Raw genomic sequence first — 20,843 nt, forward strand, 5'->3', positions numbered from 1 at the left:
AATAAAGCTCCCTGAGGGCAAACAATCTGCCTCTTGTATGTTTTTCTGGAGCCCAGCATAGTATTTTGGCACATTACACATGCTTAATAAGTATTTGTTAAGTTAGTTAAAAATAAACACAACCAATAGCATCAACAAAGCCTGCTTTGTATTAGAGCATCAGATGTTTTACAAAGAAATCTTAGCTCAGATGTCATCCTTATTTCTGACTTTCATTTATTCAATATTTCTACAAAATTTCTAAGAAATAGGTAATTCTACTTATTTTTTTTTCCTAGGACAGAACCTTAAGCAGTTTAAACTAAACATCAAAATAAACACGTATCATGATATGAATTCCATGTCACATGATTTGTACACAGTAGTTATAATTCTCACAAGCATTCTGCAAAATGGATATTTTCCATCCCTATTTTATAGATGAGGACACTGAGGCACCAAGTGCACATAGTTCACATAGGGAAAAAGGGACAACTTTAGGATTCTGTTATTCTACTTTTTTTAAATGTTTTTGTTTTATTTTTGAGACAGAGAAAGAGCATGAGTAGGGGAGGGGCAGAGAGAGAAGGAGACACAGAATGTGAAGCAGGCTCCAGGCTCTGAGCTGTCAGCACAGAGCCCAATGTGGGTGTTGAATTTATGAACCTTGAGATCATGACCTGAGCCGAAGTCGGATGCTTAACTGACTGAGCCACCCAGGTGCCCCTGTTCTTCTATATTAGCTTTGAAATCATCTTACTGCTTAGGATCTTGCCTTGAGAATATATTTTGATAAAATGTGGTATAAATGAATCCTAAAATGTTATATCCCCACCCCAAATGAGAAGGTGCTAATAAAGTATTTTATTCCTTTATTTTTTCTAGTAAGAGATCATCTCTCTCTTATTTCCACAGAAGGATGCTTAGCAAAAGAAAAAAAAAATCCTTAATACCATCAATGGAAAGAAAATGAATCCCAATCAGTTCCCTGTGGGGCCCTTCCTTGACAGGAATGGACACTCTGACCACTAACACATTGCTACCATTTTGATTTCTTGAGTCCGTTAAGCAGCACAAGAATCCTTTACATTTTCAAATACTATGTTGAGAAGTGGGAATCTGTGAGCACTAAGGAGGTGTCTGTCAGATGCATGTTAGAAGTGCATATATCTGTAAGAAAATTATCAAATGGATGGAGTTAAATATTGAAATTGGTAGGACCCCAAATATAGTGTATGTTAAAAAGCCTTGTCAGCTGTTCATACCAAAAAAGGGGGGTATTCTAGATTAGTATATATAAAATATTTTTTATCCTAGCACATTTTGTACCCAGCAGTTTTCTTTTAACTAGAAAATCCTCTAGTAATACCAATCCCTTCACCAAGACAAACTTTCTTAAGCCTCTTCATTGTTGTTAATTTCTTGTTATGTGGAGCAGATTTCCTTGGCATTACTATACAAAATTTTGAATTAAATAGAACTAGGCTATCCCCAAAACTTAGTATATCTGGAAATACTAAAGTTCCATTAATGTAATCTCCTCAAAAATGAGATATTCTGTGAAAAAGCTGACTTAGCATATGACAGTTCCTCAATAAATGTTAATAATTATTGTTGTTATTGCATTATTATTATTATTATTATTATTATTATTATGTCCACATAATCAAATCCCCGTGCTAAAATTCAGCATCTTTCTTCCAGTGCTTTCCTCTTTATAACTTTTAAGTTTGCTGTTGGGAAATAAGAATCATACTTTATCCCTATCAATTACATTACATCTTGAAAACTAAGTTGCTCAATACTGATTTTGATTTTACTTTTTCCCAGTCACTTTGTACTGTGGGATTCTGGTAACGGTTAGCATGGGACCAACAGAACCAATAGAACCAACAGAACCAACAGCTCGATAGCTAGGGACAAAAACCCCAGGAATTAGGATTCTGAATTGGCTGATGGTTAAACTAACCTAATGGGTGGTGGAAGCAAATAACATGTCAGTTAATTTTTCTACTTCAGTCAAATTTTATTTCATGTTCATAGAATTATTCAATAATAGCCCAAAGTTGAAAAGATGACAGACTTTGCAAATTTAGCACCAACTGCAGCTAGACCCAGCCCAATCTAGAGTCTCAAAGAATTCAAATTCTAAGCAGAAGGCCTTGCAAGTGGATGGAAGCTTATAATTCTGTGTTGTTATTTAGATAGTCTAATGTAAGCCTGACTTCTTAAAGGTTGTGTGTATTTGCAGGAATAGAACAGAACTAGTAAAACTAACTCTCCTTTTCCTGCCCCTCTTGGATTGCAGTTATTCAGTGGGAAGGCCTGATCCCAAATAAAGATCCCACAGTTAAAAATGTTGAAACGTAGAAGTGTGTGTGTGACACACACACACACACACACACACACACACACACATATATACACACACACACACTTTTTTTTTTGGTGACTGTAAAACTCAGCCTTAAAATAAATGAAAACAAGTTTTTTTCTATTTGATGAAAATTTGGCAAAGATTTTTTTTTCCTTAAAGCACTTCCAAAAGTGTGTGACTTTATTATAATAATTAAAAATTCTACTCAGAAAGTCACAAAAAATACTATGGTCCAGTGATGGGAACTACTATTTCCAATATTTTTGTATACTTGAACCAAATGCTTTACAACTAAAATTCAATTAAACACAACAAATACTTTTTAATATCTACTATATATCAAGCACTGTAGTAAACATGAGGAAAACCAAACAGATAACGCTCAGTGCCTGCTATAAGTACAGAAATATTCACCTTTTGGTTTTCTTTGATATTTCTTTGGATATATTAAATTCACATTATAATACCAATATTTGTTCATGAGTTCCCCATTCCTTTTAAAATCTTCTTGTCACAAAACTTAAAGTAAGTATCTACAATTTTAATGAGATAAAATATGCCAGTTTATCACAACTGATATATTTCCAAAAATCGCCCGCCATCCCAACATTTGCCTACCATTCGGCTTTCATATGTCCAAGCAGTAACATGGTGGAAGAGACAGACATTGACTTTTTATGTGCTTAGGAGGCAATTAAGCTTATTCCCAATGAATCCAAGGTATTAGTGTGGTGAATGAGTCCTAAGGAGTATATGTGACGTGCATTTAAAACAAATGTGATTCTTTTATTGGCCAAAGAGTGTTACTGGTTAAATACCGTAATACTTTTTTAAAAAGATTATTTATTTATTTTGAGAGAGAGAGGAGTAGAGAGGGAGTGAGAATTCCAAGCAGGTTCTGCATTGTCAGGGCAAAACCCAACGCGGGGCTTGATCCCACGAACCCAGATATCATGACCTGAGCCCAAACCAAGAGTCGGATGCTCAACCGACTGAGCCACCCAGGCGTCTCTGTTATACTTTTGATAGATTTATTTACTTCCCCTTTTCTCCCTCCACACATCCACAATAGTAATTTTCACATTTTGTTTTTACTGAAGTATTCAGATTTCAGTTTATCTAATTTGTCTCTCTTTTCCCATTAGAACTTAACAAACTCATCTGCAGGATAGTGTCCTTGTTGACTGTTGTCTTGCTTGATTTAACACCTCCCAACACACACACACACAAACATGTCTTGCAGTTATTTTTCTCTACTGGTTCTTCTAAACAAACTAGACCAAGGCTTGACTGTGGACATACCAAGACACTTTTCCACTCTGGGCTTAGTTCTTAGCAGGTCAGTTAAAGGATGGTAGAGACCATAAAAAATTCTACTTTAAGAGCTGAACTTTTTGTTCTGCCTATTCAAATGCTGAACTTCTTTCGAAACCCAGATCAAATTCCTCCATCCATCCCCACACACCTTTCCTAGATCATTGCACTCCAGTGTTTCCTTCTTAGTTTGAGTTCTACATGCTTTCAGTCTTTGACAATTTAACAGATAATTATATATATGTATATGTATATATGCATATATATTTCTATATGATGACCTTTTATTGTTTTCTGAATTCCCATTTTGCCCTTCTGCTTAGCCTGTACCTTTCTCGAAAACAAGGTGATGATTATATTTTATTTAGAGCACTTGAATGATAATAAGCATACAGAGTTTTAGTAAATATATATTGATGACTGCCTCATATAATATCATACTCATAAAGCCATGAGTGAAATTTATTATATAGTTAGCAACAAGCCAGAGGGTACTTAGCAAAGTCAGGTTCTGTAGGAAGAATGAAAAATCCAAGAACATTAGAGAATTAGTTTTCTCGGCAACAATCTACTGAGATGGAGCCATATAGGCATTCTATAAATGTTAACTGATTGTGATCAACATGTTTTACTTCCAAGAATTCACATCCAACCAGCCGCCACTCCTCTACCTCCAATGTTAGATTCCAAAAGGACTCTAAATCCATTTTCAAGGTTTGGCTTCCCTGCTTCTCTAAATTCTGTTTTTGAAGGTAGGAGGCATCGTGGTAGTGAAAAGAGATACTGTCTTAAATATATCAAAGTAATACAGTAAGTGCCTGAAAACAAGGGGACTTAAAAAGTTATTGTCAATAAGAATCAAAAACAGGAAAAACAAATGCTGCCTTTGGCAAGTTCAACATTACCAGAGTCCACTCTTGTTGCTTCAAATTTTCATCAGTTCCAGCCCCTCACCTGCCCTCTTCCCTGTCCCTGCAAACGCATGTGGGGATGAGTGACATTTTGAATTTCTCCTGTGAATAGATAGCCCTGTGGAGAAACGTTACAAGTTTTAGCAGGTGTACTGGGTTTGTTTTTGATGTTTATTTTTGTTTTGTTTTGTTTTTCATCAAGTAGTTTCTCTGCTCAATTGCTGAGCCTGACACACAGAAGTTACTTCTCCTTCCCTATGCCTTATAGCTCTAGACCATGTGACACAGACAGCAGTTCCTGCTTTGTTTTGTTTTATTTTTCCTTAATAGAAATACACATGGGCTTGCTATACTGGCTTTTAATAAACACTGTGTGTCTAGAACTCCAAGGATCTCAGGGGCTACCAGCCCTTTAAAGTGATGGAGCTATAAGGATTTAATTAAGGGAAGATGTAAATACACATACATATGTACATGTTTCCTTTTATGCCAACCACAGAATCCAATAAATACTATGGCTTACTAGATTGTGCCTGTGAATCTTTCATAAGATACACTTGGGGGAAAAGCTCTCTTCAGAATAGCTTGTGCCAGATCTATAAATTCATCAGGTAGGTTTTTACTTTCCTCCAAAATTTTGAATTACAAAGAAATATTTTAGTGATGCCATAAATACAACATTTTTACAAAGTAGGTGAAAAACTGTTCATGTTTATTTTAGAGCACTGTAATGGTTAATGCTACATGTAACTTGACTAGACGACGGTGATGAGTTATTTGGTCAAACACTAGTCTAGATGTTGCTATAAAGGTGTTTGCAGATGTGATTAGCATTTACAATCACTTGACCTTAAGTACAATGGATTACCCTCCATAACATAGGTAGACTTCTTCAAGTCATTTGAAGACCTTAAGAACAAAGACTTAATTTTCCCAAAGAAGAAGGTCTTCCACTTCAAGACTGCAACACAGAAACTGTGGCTGAGTTTCCAGCCTTTAGATTCAAGACTGAACCAACTCTTAGATAAATCTCCAGATTGCTGGCTTACCCTAGGGGTTTTGGACTTAACAGCCTCCAACTGCATGAGCTAATCTCAGTTTCTCTCTGTGTCTCTCTCTCCCATTGTCCCTCCCCACTTCCTTTCTATTTATATCTATATCTATATCTATATCTATATCTATATCTATATCTATGTCTATATCTATCTATATCTATCTATGCCTCTGCCTAATACACTCTCTAAACCCAATGTCTAAAATAATCTGCATATAAGCAAGCCAAGGCAATTTTTTAGTTTATTTGCAGTTATTACTCATTATTTTAATCTCTCTGTTACTGTGTAAGGCTGGGTGCTAGTCTACACAGTATGATTTCAAACCTTTAGCCCCCAGAAAATATCTTATTTTCCCCATAGTGTTGAAATTGCTTTCATAAACAGGCAAATCTCTTCATTTAATAATCTAAGATCAGCCATATGATGTTATATGCAGTACATGAAGGTGTAAGTGAAAAGACTAAGGTCGGATGGAAGTTCCAGGAGGGCAGGTAGGACTTACTTGCCAAGAAACTCTTTCCTAGGTTTGTCTATGGTCTACTCTATGAAGGGATAAATGTGTAACTAGAATTTAGTTTCCACTGTTGCTTTTCTTGTTATTCTGAAGTGCCTTGGGTGTGCCTATAGGCATCTGTGGATCTGAATATCTGTTACAGGAAAAGAATCATGTCAATTGTGTTAGAATAGAACTAAAAAGATGCATGGAGGCATTCTTTTACTTGCAACTGATCTCTGGCATGTTCTAAGTTCTGCTATGCAGGAGTCCACATAAATTGGGCTATGGGAGAAATAAAAATACATTTTTCAACATTGGTTAAAAGATGCCTTCTGTCCCAGTACTCTGCAATAGCAATAGAAAATGAATTCCAAAGACATGGAAAACAATGACACAGACAAATAGCTCTCTTTGCTACAATTCTATAATTAGATATGGGAATAGCTATAATATCTGCTTTACAGTTAAACCACAACACATTCAAAAAGTAGAGGAGTTGTTTTTTGTTTGTTTGTTTTTAAGTAATCAACCAGAGATACAAGATGAGAATTAGAATGTTTTATAAAAGTATTTCAACCTTTATATGGGAGCTCTTGGGGGATTTAATTCCACTAACCTAGTATCAGGCCATTTCCCTATATTTTCCTCTGGGCAATGGATTAGGAGTAGTATTCTGAAAGACTGAGATGATACTACATTTTTTGCTGAACAAGCAAAATTAACTAAACTCAAGGAAAATAAAGGTATCTTATAGACTGGCATTAGCAGTATTGATATTTTACATGTAAACCTTCGTAATTCATTAGCATTGGAATATACGTTCCATTATCTACTTTTTAATTTTTTAAATATTTTTATGTTTATTTATGGAGGGGGAGGGGCAAAGGAAGAGGGAGACACAGAATATGAAGCAGGCTCCAGGCTCTGAACTGTTAAAACAGGGCCTGACATGGGGATGGAACTCACAAACTGTGAGCATGACCTGAGATGAAGTTGGCTTAAATGACTCAGCCACCCAGGCGCCCTTATACGTTCCATTATCTATTATTGTATGTCCCACAGAGCAATGCAGAGGACATGGTAGGCACTCACCAATATTTGTTGCATGAACAAGTGAGCACTTTATAAAAACAGGATCTCATTTAATCCTTTTTATGGTTTCTGAGGTTCTATATATTTCAAATAAAGAGATTTGGCTTCAAATGGTCAAGAATTTGCCTTAGGTCACACAGACAGCAGATCAGGCATTCTACACTTTATTTTGTTTTCAGAATAACAGTATATCCTTCCTAGACACAAAAAAATGGAATTTGACAGTGATCACCGATTTTGGAACTTTGGTCTAGAGAAACATAGTGAAAATAATTTTGTGGATCACTCAAGGAAAAAGATAAACTACACGAAAAATCAATACAGAGATGTACTAACTTGAACCAAGCGAAAGCTGCCACAGATATCAAGTTTTAAACAATGCCTTAATAGGCCCTTCCTCATATAGTTATGACTGGAGAAGACACAAGTTGAGGCAAGATATAATATTGCCAGGAAACAGATAAATCAAGAGATGTACACCAGATTTGAAGGCTAATTATAGATTATTAAGTAATAGCCTATTATCAGCTAAATAAGATAAATGCATTAAATCAAGCTCAAAACTTGATTCAGATAAACTTATCTGAAGTTGTCTAAGAATAAGCCAAAAGATATTTTTCAAAAGTAAAGACTGGCAATTTGAGAGTCCTCTCTTCTTAAAAGCATAATTCATTAAAATCTCAGACAGATAGATACATATTACCTAATCTTAACCATTTTCTGGAAGTTTTATTTTCTTTTTTAGCAATCTACTCTCCTTCTTGCCTCTAAAAGCAGACCATCTATTTGCCTATAATACATTCTGTTGCAAGATTGTGTTGCAAGATTTCTCCCATGCTCTTGCTTAAAGAAATAGAAGAGTACTGAATAATGTTTCTAGCAAGCTAAATACTATTTAGCCATAAATTTTCTGAAATATAGCATTTTCCTTTATTTTGGTTGGCCACTGCTACTTTTCCTATGCAATATCGGGAACTGATCATTAACATGTCTTTGTTCTCATTATGCTGATGAAAGTAGGACTAAAAACAATGAAATACTACTAATTCCATAAGAAAAGATATAGAAGTTTTTCTCTGTTAGCACAAGACTTCTGAATTATGAAAAACAAGGTATGGGCAAGATCAAACAAGGCTGGGAATGTATTAGACTCTAATTTGAGTTGGGGAAAATTAAATTTATGCAATAATTAATAAGCCAAATAATGACCATGGGATTTTATGAAATTAAAAACACATGAAATTTTCAGTAAAGGGTAATGATTTTCAAAAGAAAATTATTACTAAATGCTATAACAGATTCTTGAATAATACACCCTCATGCAGTATAGCATCCACCAAAAACATGCATCATTCAAAACAAAACAACATTTCCATGAAAAATGACTTATAACCTTATAGTGGAATTTATGTTTTTCTAGACTCTGAATTTGATTAAACTGCCTAGCATATCGAAAACCAATTTCCTAACATTTCAGTATATATATTCACTTATACATTTCCTTTCTTTATGTAAAACATCGGGTGATATTTTCTCACTAAAATCAGACACATTTATATCAAACTTAAGACCATCGTTATGTTTGTTTTTACCGTGCTGCTCTGGTGAAATTTTAAAAGTATACAATAACTTCATTTATGAGGTTCCTACCATTTGTCAGAGTTTTATATGCATTATCTCTTGCATAAAATACTGCTTTCAGTATTTTAGAAGAAGAAAATAAATTTCAGAGAGTTTAAGTAATAGCAATAGTGACATAGCTGGTAAATGATAAAACTGATTAAACCATTACTTATCAGTCTCCAGTGCAATTTTTTCTCAGGCCACCCAGAGAGAAACAGCAAACCATTAAAGGCTTTATAGGTACTCGGTCTTACACAGGGAGATTGAACGCCAAATCACTTACCATGGAGTTATAAAAGAATCCATGTACACCCACAGTATTTTTATGGTCACCTTGAGGAGTGTTCCAAATTCCTGAAAAATAACCATCTTTGGAATTTGGGAACAAGAAATTGGAATTCACAGGTCTTTGAGGGAATTCCTTAAACCCAAGTTAATCTGTATTTTTAATAACATTTTTGTGTTTTTAAATAATAATAAGTGGCCATGAAAACCAGTATTTCTGTGACAGGATTATAAAAAGTTTTAGAGATTTTCTGTAAAAAAATATGTATACATATACACATATGTATACACACAGTTTTTTAATTATTATGAACAAACATATTGTGGTAATATTATATATTTCAATAACATAAAAATACACTTACCTTATACAGATATTTAATAGAAAACTTTAAAAGAAGAGAATATCAACACAAAATATACTCAGAAAAAATTTAAAATTGTAAGATAATATCATAGCTATTTAATATCTAAAAGTCACCATTTTAAAAATGATACTTTAAAGTACACAAACTAATTGCTCTGATGGTCCTGATCTTTGTTTTATTACAAATATTCCAAAATAGATTTTTTTTTCATTTTACTTTTAGTAAAAGTGACTTTTAGTCTACTTAAGAGTGAATCCAAAGTAATGTTCAGCTTGGGTATTAAATTATATGTTGCTTTGTGTAAGCTCATTTCCTCTTTGAATACCATATATATATTTATATAATATATAAATATATATATATTATATATACATGTATTTATAATATATAATTTATAGCTCTTCCCTGATTTTTGTTTCACTGTTGAAATCAAGGTTGTTTTTGCAAAATTCAGGTTTTAAATTATTTTCAGATTTTACACTGAAGTTGTCCACAACAATATTTTACATCTTCTCCTTGCATTTTGTTTGTTAAAATATTTATAAACAGTGATAGCAAGTAGTCAAACACTCAAAAACATCAGCGAACATTACTGAGTAGTATTCAAATAATATAAAATATGGTTGTCTTAGCAAAGTTAACAACACTGCACAGATCAAGTGCAGAAATTGCCAATTTAAGGACATATTTTGCTTCCAAAGCTTTTTATTCTTGGAACATCATTTTTAGGATTTGCATAAAGTATTATACAAACATATTAATATTTATTTTATTTGAAAGCATGAGTCACTGTTAGCAGAAAACAGTATCATAAGCATACATTTATTACATGGAAACACTTATAAGCAAGATGTGTGATCACTTCATGAAGTGGTCAGTTCTCTATGTGCTCTTGTCCAGTTCCTCATGAAGTCAGCCTTAACCTTCTACTCCATCTGTTAGCATTTCCTCATCTTGCTTCAACTTGACATCAGTGGATTTCCTCAAACCAGGTATATCTCTTTGTTCACTGCTAAGCTCTTAAGTCTCAAGGGAGAATGATACTTTTTGCTAGTTGTTCTGATTCTTTAAGTGTTTTTGTTTTGTTTTGTCTCATTTTTCTTTGTGTGTACATAGAATGTGGGATTAGAAAAAAAAAGAAAAAAGAAACATTTTCTGAGAAAGATAGGAAAGAATTCCTTCATGAAAAAAATGGACCTCAGGTATGTTATCTTTTAGTTTTTCTTTTACTGAGACTTGAGAAAAACTACCATTGTTACTTACATAAATCTTTAAAAGAAATACAGTATCTACCTATCTATCTATCTGTCTATCTACTTATTTAATTTATGAAGAGAAAATAAGACGAGTTTAAAAATAAATCAGTCTTTCGGAACAAAGGAATTTCAAGAGATAGTTACAAAAGCATTCATTAATATTATAAAGTAACAATGACACGTTACAATAAAAGCATGGTTTCCACAGAAAGATTAGTTTTTGCAAAACATTACAATTGAATGGATTTAGGTTGATATGCTGCCTTCTCTAACATATACTATCATTTAAATTTTTGTTTAGGACAGAAATGAACTGCTATATATCTTTCCATGGAGCAGAGAGACGAAATTCAAATTACATAGACAAAGAGATGGCATATTTTAGGTCCTGGATGCTCAGTATGTTGGCTGGAGGATCCTGGCACTTAGCTGGACTACGTTTTTCTAACTTTGGATCTAGATGGGACCGTGTGACTAGTTTTTGACTGGAATATGAGAGTAATGTGTGTCATCCCTGGGATGATGCAGTTAACAGCAAATATGCCTTCTCTCTCTTTTTCTCTCTTCTTCCCCCCGCCCCCACCTTTCCCCCAACACTCTTGAATCTCCTCTCTCTCTTCTTGCCAACCAGATAGTATGGTCCAGCAGAGGATTCTGAGGCCCTAGGGCTGTGTAGGTCATGAGATGGAAGGCATCTACATCCCTGAATTATGGACAAAACAGAGCCTGGTTCCCAACCTAAGTATATCCCTCTCAACCTTCATTGAACTATCATCACATAAGTGAGAAATAAAACTTTCTTGTATCAAGCCATTGAGTTTTGGAGCTGATGGTTATAGTGACTGGTGTATATTATTAGCATATGTTGAACGACAGAGGAATAAACTCTCAAGGAGAGAATTTAATTTATATCAAGAATTTAAATTTTAAGGGAATACTTAATTAGACTGATTTTATGGTTGAGGAGTATCTCATGTTACTCTGATTGTTTTAGATGACAGAAATTTATAGGAATTAAAACATATGCTGCTTAGAGGAAAGCTTCCTTAACATGATGAAAAATACTGACATAAAAACCCCCTACACACTCATATTCTACGGTAGAATACTGAAAATAAGCATGTCTTTTATCACCACCCTCATTCATGACATTATTGGAGGTCTCAGTGAGTATATAATAAATTAAAGAAAGGAAATAAAAAAGCGTAAGGATTACAAAGGATGTAATAAAACTGCCATTATTCATATACAACTTGATTATATATTTAACAATCCAAAGATTTACAAACTATTAAAATTAATGATGAATTTGGCTAAGTTGCTGAGTATAAGGTCAATATAGCAAAATCAATTGTATTTCTGTTGACTAAGGCACTCTTAACATTATCCTCAGCTTGACTTCTTCCTGCCTCAAAACCCCTGACCTCCTTCTCACCTCTGCTCTAAAAGAACCCAGATGGTCTAACCACAGAATTCTCTCTGTTCCCTTTTCTTACAGCATTTGCTTTAGAAAACTTGTACATGTAAATTATTCTGTTGCCTTTTTGAGAGGTAAATCTTTTCTAACACTTCTTATCATATTTACAACTCAGGGTTATCTTTCTCAAGGCCCTGAAAGCCAATCCACTGAAATGTAATCATCAAGGAAGATACAGACCCTATTTCCCCAACTGCGTGAGAGCTGGAGCCTGACTTTGGCAGGGTCCTTGCTCCACATTGTAAATAAATCTCCAGTTACAATATGAGAAAGTTTACTTTTCCTGTAGGGAAGGCCAATTAACAAAACAGATGACCTCTGATGCTCCCACCCCAGCTCTTAAAAACCCTCCAATACTTGGTTTCAGTGGAATTGAACTGAGACACCTTCTATCCTCTTTCACCTATTGCAATAACTTTGCCTAGTTTGCCTAGCCTTTTTGATTTTGTCAGGTTCAGTTTTTCTCTGACAGTATAAACTAGCAACAAATAGGACTGAAGTTTAAAAATACCATTTGCAACAGCACCCAAACCATAAATATTTAGGACTAAATCTTCGAAAGTTATGTGGGACATTCACACAAAAATCTAAAATAATTTCTGATTGGAATTTTAAAAGTGTGAGATGAAATACCATGTTTATGTACTGGAAGATTCAGTAGTATAAAGGTATAAGTTCTCCTCAAATTCATCTATAAGTTTCATGAAATCCCAATCAAAATCCCAAGCAAAACATTTTGTAGATACGGATAAGCTGATTCTCAAACAAAAGTTTGAGACAAACCAAGTGCCTAGAATAGCTGCTAGAGCTGCAAAGAACAAAGCTGGAGGACGAGGATGTGTCTCACCAGATAACGATAATCTATTATATACCTATAATAATTAAGAACTATAATGTTGACACAGAATTAAACAAACTAAGAGAACAAGAGTCTAGAAATACTATATAATATATATAATACATATATTATATATATATATATATATATGTTAACTTGATTTATGACAAAGTCAACGCTGTAATACAAAAGGGAAATAAATGACTGACAATCTCCTCAATAAATGTGCTAGGTCAACTGAATATCCCTATGGAAATATTTGTATGTGAAAGGTATGTGTGGCGTGTCAAGATCCCACACATCTGTATCTTTAAAAAAGAAAATATAGGGGATCAAATATTTCTATGGCCTTAAAGTAAGCAAAGATATCATAAACAGCTCATAGTGTATTAACTAATAGAGAAAGAAATAATGTATTGCAACTGTTGTAATATTAAGAATTTCTGATCATTAAATGATAATCTTAAGATAATGCAAAGAGGGGCACCTGGCTGGCCCAGTCGGTACAGCACGTCACTACTGATCTCAAGGTTGTGAGTTCAAGCCCCACATTGGGTATAGAGCCTACTTTAAAAAAATAATGAAAATAATGAAGAGTGAAAGGAGAATTTTACAAAACATGTGAGTAATATCAGGAATACATAAATCAGTTTTGAAGAATGCAGTAAAAAAATAGAAACATGAACAAAAACTTTGAATGTATTAAAGTGGATACTCAAATGGCCAATGAACAAAGAAGAAGGTGTTCAAGATTCAACTTCGTTAGTCTTTAAGAAAATGCAAATTAAGGGGCACCTGGGTGACCCTGTCAGTTAAATCTCTGACTCAGGTCATGATCTTATGGCTGTAGGAGATCAAGTCCCATATCATATGCTCTCTCTTTCTCTCAAAATAAATAAACATTTAAAAAGAAAATAAAAGAAAATACAAAGTAACATCATCATTAAATGTAACCACATATCCATCTGAGTGGCTACATTGAAAATTACTTTAATTATGAAGTGGTGACACAGATGCGGAGTAATCAGAACCCTATGTCATTTGGTGATAGTGTAAATTGGTACAACTACTTAGAAAACTGGCAGTATAGACTAGACCTGAATATCTACAGATCATATGGCTTCAGACTCCAGACTTATACAAAACAGAAAATGACAAGAAGACATTTATTAGAATGTTCAAGGCATCACTATTCATTGTAATCACAAAATGCACATTACCTAAATGTCCACCAATAACAAGTGGACAAATAAACTGTGATTTAGCCAATCAAAGGAATACTATACCTCAACAGCAATGATGATTTACAAATATAATGTTAAATCAAAGAATCCAGACACAAAAGCATACTCTGATGATTACATATTTACAAAGTTCAGATTCAGGCAAAACTAGTCTGCTTAGTTAGAGATCCACAAGATACTGGTTACCTTTAGGGGTACAAGTATATAGCCTTGAAGAGACACCAGTAAGGAGTGCTTCTGGGTGCTAAGAATGTTATCCTTCTTGCTAGATGGATGGCTGTGCTCAGTTTTTGAAAATGTACTCAACTTTATGATAGGTTCACCTTTCTGTATGCATATTATATACTTCAAGGATTTCTGGGTGTCTCAGTCGGTTAAGCATTCAACTCTTGATTTCAACTCTGGTCATGATCTCACAGTTGGTTAGATTGAGCCCTGCATAGGGCTCCATGCTGACAGTGCAGAGCCTGCTTGAGATTCTCTGTCTCCCTCTCTCTCTGCCCTTCCCCCACATGAGCCCGTTCTCTCTCTCAAAAATAAATAAAGTCAGGGGCACCTGGGTGGCTCAGTCGGTTAAGCGTCCGACTTCAGCCAGGTCACGATCTCGCGGTCCGTGAGTTCGAGCCCCGCGTCGGGCTCTGGGCTGATGGCTCAGAGCCTGGAGCCTGCTTCCGATTCTGTGTCTCCCTCTCTCTCTGCCCCTCCCCCGTTCATGCTCTGTCTCTCTCTGTACCAAAAATAAATAAAAACGTAAAAAACTAAATAAATAAACAAATAAACAAATAAATAAGTAAATAAATAAAGTTAGATAAATTAAAAGTAAAATTAAAAAGAGATAAATACAAATCACAAAATATATTATTTCAAAAACTTACGGAAAATAAAATTTATGGTGTGAACTAGCAAGAGTTTAGAAGTCAAAAGGTTAAAAATTTTAAAAGAAAATAAAACTCTTTAGAAAAAACTTTAGAAAAATAACACAGCCACCTATGTTATGCAATAGACATAAACTGACATATTTTGTGATGAATGTTATTTTCTCAACAATGTATCATTCAAAGCTATTTTGATTATATTCCAATTGATCTTGAGTCAGTAATGGCTTCTAGCAATCCTATGCCAATGCATATTTACCAGTACCTAAATTAGGACTTAAACTTGAGAAATGACCTTTCAAATAAATCTGTTTATATTATTCCAGGTTTTCATTTGTTTTTTGTGGGTTTTTTTTGCCTGTTTAAACTGTATTTATTTATTTTGAGAGAAAGAGAGAATGAGCAGGGGGAGGGACAGAGAGAGAGAGAGACAGAGAATCCCAAGCAGGCTTCAAGCTGTCAGTGCAGCGCCCAACATGGGGCTCGATCTAACCAACTGTGAGATCATGACCTGAGTCAAAATCAAGAGACACTTCAGCAACTGAGCCACCCGTGTCTCTCAAGCGTTTCCATTTTGTAAGCAAAGCAACTTCAACTGAAAACTTCTACTAAAAAATGAGTCATTACTGTATTTACTTTTGAAAGAATATAACCTGTCTGTTAAATAATTGGTTTGTCTTCTTCTCTGCTAGAATACAGGTACAAAATAAGTGAAATTATAAATTGCCTACAGAGCTTTTAAATAAAAAAGTCTATGGGGCGCCTGGGTGGCTCAGTCAGTTAAGCGTCTGACTTCGGCTCAGGTCATTGGTCTCACAGTTCATGGGTTCGAGCCCCGCGTCGGACTCTGTGCTGACAACTCAGAGCCTGGAGCCTGTCTCAGATTCTGTGTCTCCCTCTCTCTCTGTCCCTCCCCTGCTCATGCTCTGTCTCTGTCTCAAAAATAAATAAACATTAAAAAAATAAATGAATCTAGTGATTATCCTAGCACAATGGTTTAAAAAAGCAAACCATACAAGAACAAAATATGAAAATCTATTTTCTTTGTTTCCCATTCATTTTTTCTAGTGACTACTTCTTTTCTTCTCTGTTATTATAAAAAAATAAGTTAAATGAAAAAATAATTTTAGGTAGAAAATTAATATTTGGCCACAAATGTCAAATTATCAGGAATATACTTTTTCCCCCCATAATTGTCAGAAATATTAAGTATCTATTTCCTTTAGCATGTACAGTCATTTCATAACATTCTTAATATTATTTTATTTCTTAAATGGGGATTTTAAACTTCTACTAGTATGGAGTCAATATTCAATAAATACTTATTTTCACAGATTACCTGACATAAAATATGTCACAGAAAATGAATCTTTGTAAGTAGATTTATCCCTGGATTACAAAACAGTAAATGGTTACATCAATGTAAGAAACATGTAATAGGTTTCCATTTGGATGAGTGGAGGGCTTTAGGCATTTCATATTTTGTAACATCAAATCTGAGTACTTTATGGCCAATCAATGAATTCTCACATAAACACATGTGAAGCATCTAAGGATTATTTCAGTGTGATTCAGTAGCACAGCTAGGTAGCACCAACTAAATAGCAGTTGTGACTTACATTAGCTGAAGTTTTGTTCACCATATGTCTGGAAGACTGTTGAAACTATGACTCAGCTCTAAAAGAAGTCATCAGCTTTGCAATCATTCTCAAGCAAGTGTGAATGAGCTGGATTTGGGAGGTGATAAATTAGGAGTTACTGAAACTTTTGGGGGAAAAAAAACACACTAGATGTTTATGTTGTCACTTTCAACAAATAAGCACACACAGTTCTTCCACACAAGACAAATAGGTATGTTAAATTGTGAACCCTCTACATTATTCTAAATTAAAAAGTCTCTCCTATGATAATTAAAAAAGAATAAGGCAAGTCTCTACAAACAGGTAATCAAAGATATCTTCCAGTTATGATAAGTGAAAAAAAGTAAGTTTCAGAACAATATATACTACAGGACTCAATTTTGTTAACATGAGTGTGTGTGCATGTGTGTGTATTTGTATCTTCAGTAATATTTGTGGAAAGTACAATACAGAGTTTTGAGACAGGATACATGGAAATAGGATACTCTTTCTTCACATAATTCCATATAGTTTGAAAATTTGAAATAAAAAATCACTTTTATAAGTGGCTTAAAATAGGTAATTCGTATAGATGGCAATACTTTATACTTCTCTTTTCCCGCAATTTTTCTTTCTGAAGTATTTTTGACTACTTCTATGTATTTATCTTACTTTTTAAGGTTTTTATTGTGGTAAAATACGTATAAAAATTTGCCACCTTAACAATTTTTAAGTGTACAATTCTGTGGCATTCATTACCTTCAGAATGTTGTGCAATCATCGTAATAATCTATTTCCAAAATACTTTTTATCGCCCAAACAGAAACTCCATCACCATTAACAACACCTCATTTCTTCATTTCCCCTCAGCTTCTAATAATTTCTAATTCACTTTCTGTTTCTATGAATTTGCCTATTCTAGATATTTAATGTAAGTGGTAACAGAGTTTTCACCAAACTGCACACCACCAAACTCTTTTCCCCAAAAACTGCAGCATTTTACATTCCCACCAGAAATCTAAGAGAATTCCAGTTTTTCCACTTCCTTTCCAACATCTGTTATTTTTCCATGTTTTTGGACCACAGATATTCCAGTAGACATGAATGGTATCTCATTGTTTTATTTGCATTTTTCTAATAACTAATGATGTGGGGCATTTTTTCATGTGTTTTTTGGCCATTTGTATGCCTTCTATGGAGAAATTTCTATTCAAGCACTCTGTACATTTTTAACTGGGTTGTAATTCTGTTGTTATACTTTAGGGACTTTTTTATATTTCCTGGATATTAAAGTCTTAGATACGTGATAAACAAATATTTTCTATCATTTTGCAGTTTGTTGGCTCACTTTGCCCCCTATTTTACTGATATATAATTGACATATATACACTGCTTTCACTTTAGGTGTACAATATAATGGTCTGAGATATGCAGATGTTGTAAAATTATCACCACAATACATTCAGTTTGCCTCACATAGCTATAATTTTGTGTCATGGGAATTTCTAAGGTTTACTCTCAGCAACTTTCGAATATACAACACAGTATTGATAATTAGAGTAACCATGATGTACATTATTACCCTAGAACTTATTTATCTTATAAGTGAAGTTTGTACCTTCTGATCACCTTCATCCATTTCACCCCTCCTCCACCCTACCCCCAGCAACTACCACTATCACTTTATTGATAACATCCTCTCAAGCACAAATATAATATTAGGACAAATTTACCTATTTTTTTCCTCCTGTTGCTCAGGCTTTAGTGTCATAACTAAGATATTACTGCCAAATTAGAGATCATGATAACTTACCTCTATGTCTTCTTCTAAGAGTTTTATAGTTTAGCTCTTATATTTAGGTCACTGATTCATTTTCAAATAATTTATATATACATTTGTATACACCACCAAATACTGCATGTGGAAATCCAGTAATGACCACAGCATTTGTGAAGAAACTGTTATTGCTCCACTGGATGATCTTAACACACTTTTCAAAAATCAATTGACCAGAGCTGTATGGGACTTTCAGTTCTATTCCCTGAGTTATCTATATTTCTGTTCTTGTGCCAGTACCACATAGGATTAATTACTGTAGTGACTTTTGAAGTTGAAAAACATGGGCACTCTGACTTTGTTCTTCTAAGGTTGTATTGGCTATTTGGGGCCCCTTGCAATCCCAGAGTTTTAGGATAGACTTTTCCATTTCTGAAAAAAAATAAAAAAAAAAACAGTTTTGGGGGATTTTGATAAGGAAGCTGTGAAAATATTTGATAAGGACGGAATCTGTGAGAATAAGTCTTCCCACCTAAGAATACAGGATGAATACAGGATGGCTTTCCATTTACTTAGGTCTTCAATTTCTTTCAGCAATGTTTTGTGGTGAATAGAGATAATTTCACTTACCAATCTGCATGTATTTATTTTCCCTACTTTACCTGGTTAGAACTTGTGGTACAATAATATATAGCCGTGGTGAAACTGGACATCCTTGTCTTTTCTTAGTCTTAAGTGGAAAGATGTTTCTTTTGAGTGTAATGTTAGCTGTGTGGTTTTCATAAATCTCTCTTCTCATGTTAAAGTTCCCTTCTTATTTTTTAGTGTTTTTGTCATAAATAATGTTAGATTTTGATAAAAGCCTTCTCGGCATCAACTGAAATGATCATTTGTTCCCTTTTGTTCTATTAATGTGGTATATTACATTCATTAATGTTCTTATGTTGACTTCCTTTGCAATCGTGATTCAGCATTCACTTGGTTGCTGTATGCCTCTGACTTTTCCACAGCTGGGAAATTTGGTTCTAATAGTTTATTATTGTATTTTCATATTTTTGTGGGCATGAGAGCTTAATGCCACCTATTCTACCATTTTGCTGATGTCACTTTTAGTTTTTATTTATCATGTGTTATCATAATTATTAAAATTATCTATGAACATACTCTTATTCTATACTTTATGATGCAATGTTCTAGGTAATAGGCAAAACTTTTTCTTAGAAATTCCAGTACTATTATTATTTTAAATTCTTGAACTTAATAACTGTGACTCTGGGCAAATAACTTTACCTCTCGGCCTCAGATGCCTCACTGATGAAATGTACATATTTGTAACATAACATGGAATCTACTCCATAACTTAAGGATTAAATAATTTAACAAGACAATGCAGGTAAAGTATTTCACTCAATATATATTAGCTATTATAGCAATCATAACATTTTGCCAAGTATACACGCAATCTTTTAGTTCATTGGTCTATTTGTTATTACTGAAGTTCTTTTGAACATTTTCTCAGTATAAGGGACCAAATAAGACTTAATGGAAAGATATGGAGATGTGGAAAACAATCTTACCAACAAGAAATGTACTGTGTTGTAGATAACACAATGCAGTTGTGTAATACTATGTAAAATACATGAATATTCTCATAGGGTTACTAGCACCATTTGGTTACATATCCAGAAAAGACAAAAGTTCATTCTTTTCTCCCAAATAGACTACAAATACCTTGAATGTGGAGAATACCTTTCCTATATCCCTCTATACCAAGACTGCAAACCGGACTAGGCCAATTGCTGGACAATGTGGATTCACGCGTGGGAACTCCAGTATCTGACACAGAAGCCTTTTAGGAGGTAAGTATGAACTATGCTCTCTAAGATCACGTTGTCTTTCACAAAAATGTAGCAATATCTCCAAGAAACTTGATACTTTATGACAGTTTGAAATCTACTTTTCATAGAAACATACAATCCAGACTTAAACTAAGTTGGGATAATAGACAGAAACACACCAGTTATAATAGTATCCATTAAATGGAGTTTTCCAGCAGAGAACATATTGCCTTTTTAAAAACATAATACTAGTTTTTTTTCCCCTATAAAGTGAAAAACAGTAATTAGTAGAGGCAAAAAAAATTCTCTTTGATATTCAGTGTCTGCAAGGAAAATATATGTTCAATGTTTTTGTTCTCTGCTTTATTCAAAATAATTCATTTGTGGAAAAAAAGAAAAAGATCATAAAAATAATTCAG

At 34.0% G+C, this 20,843-nt stretch overlaps 1 protein-coding gene across 22 annotated transcripts in view; it reads right to left on the reverse strand.

The window, feature by feature from the left end:
- The window catches only part of NRXN1 (neurexin 1), a 1,120,881-nt gene that overhangs the window by 952,323 nt on the left and 147,715 nt on the right, over nt 1–20,843 (reverse strand). The gene's annotated exons all lie outside the window — the stretch shown is intronic.

This window comes from Acinonyx jubatus, chromosome A3 (assembly GCF_027475565.1).
Source record: "Acinonyx jubatus isolate Ajub_Pintada_27869175 chromosome A3, VMU_Ajub_asm_v1.0, whole genome shotgun sequence".
NCBI classification, from domain to species: Eukaryota; Metazoa; Chordata; class Mammalia; order Carnivora; family Felidae; genus Acinonyx; species Acinonyx jubatus.